We start from the raw sequence: 5,872 nt of genomic DNA on the forward strand, positions 1-5,872 counted from the left end.
ACAAACTGCCTCCAATTGGGTTAGCAATCGAATAACCCTGTTCTAAACCAAAACTTTTGCATTCACTTGGCCAGAACCCAAAACTGAAATTGATTTGTGATCATTATTTATTATTTCATTAAATAATATAATCTTGTAAGACTTTTTAAAACTTATATGAAGTCTTACACCACACAAGAAAGCAAAGTGTAACAAGCCAAATCATTTTATGCAGTGAAACCCCACCCGATAACCCTCCCTCCGGTCTTCAGTTGGCGATCACTAACCTTCCACTCCCTTCAGTTCACAAGAAGTGAAGCCCTTGTGATGTGCAGATCGATGCTAAAATATTGATTTTTTTTATCAAAATATCAATATTTCAATCATTTGGAGCAAATATGCAGTTTATTGGAAATAGAAATACGGTGGAAAGTAACCACAATTACCCTAGTTTATCCAAATAATTTCACCTTAGTCGGAACTACTTGTTTTTCCGCCTGCCAAGTCAGGTGCGTAATATGGCACTGTACAACTGCAGAGCATGCTAGCTAGCCACTCAGTCCGCTGGCACATGTTGTTTAGACATGCTGTCATTGGATATGGGTGACCGCAAGTGAAGTTATGTTTGGAGCTACTTCACTTCCATAAACTCAAACAATGGGGTTTCTGATATGTGTAACAAAACAGTGAGGTACTGTGGTAATATCACAAACAGAAATCACAAGATAGAATATGACTACGTCATGACTAGGTGGGTTATTCTCACGAAACCAGTAAAACAACATGGCACTTAAGATTTTCAGTGTAAAACTTAGTAATTTGTTAACAAAAAAACATTATAATAAAGACAACGCTGTTCTCTACAAAACACAATGTGTAATTTCAACATAATTTATTTATTTTTAATCATTTTACTGCATTTTCTACTGAAATTCTCATTACTGAAATGTGTCCATGCATGTTTGAATGTGTGTTATGTTGTAATTTAAACAAATTAGCATAATTTTTTTTAATAAAAACAAATGAATTGTTTTAATAGATTATCTTGCAAGACAAAACAAATAGTTTTTAGAATATTCATGTATAATGACAATTAGTAAAAAATGAAAAATTAGGTGTCCGTGACACATGTTCTCATCCTCCGCAACCATTTTAAAGTGCTGTTTAAACACACATAAAGAGTTTAAATAAAGTTTAATTTTGTATTTCTCCAGTTTAATGTAAAATTTTCTCCTGCCAAAATGGTTACACAACTTTTTGATTATCATTACCGAAACGGGTCATTTTCTACATATACATAATTGTTAGAATTGCAAATTTTTATGAAAACAAACTTTTTTAAAGACTTAATTTTATCCACTGAGAATTTGTTTTAAAAATCATTATAGCTTCCCTATTATTTGCAAAACATATTGAGGCACCTCATTCTCCGCAACTCTTTTCTCATATACCGCAACCATTTAGGGACAGTTGCAGTAGAGAGAACATGTGTTTCGGGAATGAGAATTTAAGTAAAATTGCATACTAGATTCAAATAACTCTTTTGAATTTAATGTTAATTTTAAAATGTACTAACTGTTTATATTTTGCTTTTATTTGTTTCATTTTAAACAGTCAGCAATGAAAAAAAATAAAATCTTTTGCAAAAGCCAGGTTGGAAGAAATTGTACAGCAACCCAGAACTACTTGAGGAGTATAGAAGGAAAGAAAGAGAGAGGTTAGATTTGGAGATGGCATAGCAGGTGTAATTACTAAAAGAAACGCTCTACATTGTTAGGGAATCGAATCATTTAAGTTAATAATTTATTTTTGTACACGCAGTGTACAAATCCGCATACACACACACAAACATAGGCCCTATTATACACCTGGCGCAATGTGGAGCAAGGCGCAACGCAATTGCTGTTTGCTAGTTTCAGCTTGGTGCAAGAGTTGTTTTGAGGTTTTGCGCCACGCTGTTTAAATAGCAAATGCATTTGAGCTCATATGTGCGCCCATAGGCGTTATACTCTAAAAAGGCGTGCTGAGGAGCATTGCTGGCGCGGTGCTATTTTGAGAAACTATAATAGATCTTTCAATAGACCAGAACATAGTAAATTGTAAAATATTACAAAACATTTTAGATTTTAGATTTAGATAATGTTCTAGCCTACATAAATATAAAAACCCTACTTTCATGCCTTCTTCATCTCGGGAGGCTTTTTCAGTTCATTCATAACAATTTGCGTTTGTATAATGTTATCATTAGCAGTATTATTATCATCTACATATTTATATTTGTTTTATTAAAAACAAGTTTGGATTTGCCCACCTGTCAGGTTTTAGACCATATGGGGCACAGAATGTGTATTAGGATATAACTCAGGTTTTTGAGCACACTTCATTATTATTGTTCATTTATTCGTTTGCTGGAAATTAAAACTGAATTTAGAAATAGTTTTGAAACAAATCTTTTCGCTTAACAAACAAAATTAATTATTTACAGGCTAATTGACGTCTGTGCATAAAAGGTTTCCCTATTAGATCATGCATTACAACGCAAAGCGGATTTTTCCATCCTTATATTAGCAAAAGTGGATTCTGACACGCCCTGAATGCGTTTGCGCCCTGCGCTTTGCATTTTGCGCATGGATCGTCAAAATAGAGCCCCGAGTGAGAAAGAGAAAATAACCAAATATGTCAAATATGAACATTTATAAAATAATTTGTTTGCAAAAATACTAATTCACCATGATTCCGCTAAGTGGGAAAAACAAACACACTGCATCATACAAAATGTTAAGCCTTTTGTTTAGTCTCTTCATAGCCATATGTAGTTTTTACGGTAATCAAAATACAAAACTTTACACCTCAAATCACTTTGTCAAACAACAAATAACGAAACCTTGTCAGAAAGAAGTATGTTAGCTTCTCTAGAGAGGAATTCCCAAGCAGCATTGTAGAGATAGTATTACAAGAACCTAGTGTTTGCACCATGTCATTGCATGACCAGAGGGTGCTAATCTTCTTTTTAAATTTGTTTTTAACTGGCAGTCTTTACCTTACCTGGAAATACCAAGTGTACCTGTCTGTGGATTGCAAGACAGGCGTAACATGAAGGTGGGTAACTTGTAGTGAGTTAGAGAGGCGCAATTTGCAGTAATCGAGATCCCATTGAAACATGTGAGATGTCACAACGAGATGTTGGCAAGATGGTGGAAATACTTACAAGAGATCATTTTCACCAAAGTTTTCTCCAAATTTATCCACACCCAATTAATTTCATATATCATTATATTCATTCATTTAGCAATTCGCTTACGACTTTGAGCACATCAAGTATGAAGTATACGGTTTTGTTTAGGGTTGTGGTTGGTATAGGCGTTAATTACTAAGATGCTTGGGTTTAGGTGTGGAGTAGGTGTAGATGTTAATAACTGATGGGTACATCACCATCATGCCGACATCATAGAGTGACAAGTGAGTTTCCATGACTTTAAATTCAGCCTCTACTACAAGTTATGCCCCCTTCATGTTATGCCCCTGTCTTGCAGTCTGCAGACAGACCCTACTCGGAAATAAAGCACTAATTTAAACTTAAGTAAAAATAAAAATTACAAAAATTCCATTGTTTTCAATAGGGGAAATGTATGTTAATTGACTGCATAAATATACATTTTTATCACAATCCCCCCAAACAAAATTCTAAATAATAAAAATATTACAGTGTTTCCTCTAGGATTTTTTCCAGCTGTGGCGGCAGGCCTTTTACACAGATCTACCAACAACCTGTAGCGTTATTTCAATGACAAATGTAGTAAGCGCAGTATTACAAGTCGAGATCACATTTATGTAATAGCCTACAGCATGGGGATCTCTTTGCTTGCACGCCGATTCCCTCTGCTCGTGCACAAAACTTCTTGCACACCCCCACAAATATTAGCCACTTCAAGAGCGTGCAGATCTTCTTGTGCGCTCTCAAATAAATGCTGCTGAAGAGCGATTTAGTGTGTTTATGTCTCCAGCATTTATTAGATTTGCTAGGAATATTTATGAATGTCTCTAATAGACCTACAGAGCGATATTAATGTGTCCTGAAGTAAAATGAAACGGCTATACGTCGTGTTTGCTGGCCTCACGCATCATGCAACTGTCAGTCAGACAGTCAGCACATAACCTTAAGGGTTAAACAAATTATGCACAGCACTACTACGGTTATAAAAAAGTTTGCACTGTTATAATTCACTTACCTTTTAGTACGTTTTGGTGCGAGTATCACCCGCTATTAAAAAAATTAAATGTTTTGAATGAGAAGCTGTAATGTAGTCGTGGCGGGATGAATTTTGGTGTGGCGTCCCATTATGGAAGAATAAATGTAGCGGAAACCATGTATTATATAAATATGATTGCTAAATCATTTTAGCTAAATATGCTAAGCTAAAAACTGTGGGTACTTTAGTTGTTCATCGCTTTTTGACTGGCTAAGCCCACCAATTTGATTCCTAAATAAGGGACACCCGAGGGTTAAAGCTGTACTAGAGACCACACTATCTAGTGAGGATGATGATTTATTTCAGCTTATCCAAGCGAATGGACATTTTTCTTTAAAATTAAAGCTATGTTTTAAAGCACTAATAATAAAGCAAATTTGAAATTCAGTGTTGTTTTTTCTACATTAAATGTTTAACAAAATCTAATGATATACTTAAAATCAATGTTGAAATGATTGACCTAAATTCTGTGACCTATTTATCATTACCGCAACCAATGTTCCTAAAGTGATATTTTATTAATATTTTTTAATTGTTTGCTTTTCAATGCATGTGCATAATCTACAAATTATGTCCTTTCAGGTTAGCCACATTATTTTGAAAACACATCAGGTTTTATCAAAATACATTTAAAAAACTGTTGTCAGTTGTGTACAGTGTTTCGGTAATGAGAAATAACAATAAAAATAAAAAACCCTGTTAATTTAAAAATAATGTTATTTTTAGAATCTAAAATAATTTCACATCACTGTTAATAATCCCTTTTTTTAAAAAATGTCAAAATAAATGAGCTTTTTTGTAAGAATCAATTTAGCAGACTGTTGCGGTAATGAGATTTTTTAATACTTGTTTTGGAAATTATGCTCAAAAAGGTGATGTGTGATGTGTATATATTTTTAAATTAATGTTGACAAATGCTCCAGACTTTGTTTCAATTATCTGCAAAATCAAAATTTAATTTAAAAATGTTTTAAAAATTCATGTTTGAAAATTTTTAAACTACGTTTTCATCAGAAAAGGAGGAAAGGCGGCGTTTAAGGATATACATGCTCAGATTCTGTCAGTAATTATGTAAGTTGCCTCTTTTTTTGTATGATAATCCTTCATCAATAAACAATAACCAAGAATAATCCACAATATGTCTCATATTCAGTATAAAGTGATACTTTTAAGTACACTACTTGCTACTTTAATTTCCCAAACAATAAATTTTGGGCAGTATCGTATTGGTAAACTCACCTTCATGCTACTTGGTAGCGGATCAGAAACCAGTGTCATCACACATCACTAGGGAAAAGTGAATGATGTTCGACTGAGTTGCTGCTGCTTAAATAGAGCAATAGTGTTTTGAAAACACATCTAAATTCCTGAGTCAGCATTGGCAGAAACCCCATTTGGCTGTAGTGGTCGAGCGGGGGACAGGCCCATGCAGGAATTTGGCATTAGAAGGATTAGTCTGGTGACTAATTTGATCTGCAGCCTGCTTTTGATTGGTGGAACAAAAAGTGATCTTTCAAGTTTAGCTTTTAGTTAATTCTATAAATTGTATTTGATACCATTTTCATTAAATACAGAGTGATGTTGCTTGATTCCTATTAAGAATAGGCAATAACATTGCATTAGGATCCAGCTGCTCTAATTAG

The 5,872-nt window shown here is 34.0% G+C and overlaps 1 protein-coding gene across 1 annotated transcript in view; it reads right to left on the reverse strand.

The window, feature by feature from the left end:
• The window catches only part of ntrnl4 (natterin-like protein 4), a 7,670-nt gene extending 2,151 nt beyond the window's left edge, over nt 1–5,519 (reverse strand). Inside the window, exon 1 of the mRNA NM_001386567.1 lies at nt 5,469–5,519. The gene's annotated coding sequence lies outside the window, so the exon portion shown is untranslated. The remainder of the gene's footprint in view (nt 1–5,468) is intronic.
• Between the last annotated feature and the right edge of the window lie 353 nt (nt 5,520–5,872).

The sequence above is a fragment of the Danio rerio genome, chromosome 7, assembly GCF_052040795.2.
Source record: "Danio rerio strain M-AB ecotype USA chromosome 7, GRCz13ab, whole genome shotgun sequence".
In the NCBI taxonomy this organism is placed as follows: domain Eukaryota; kingdom Metazoa; phylum Chordata; class Actinopteri; order Cypriniformes; family Danionidae; genus Danio; species Danio rerio.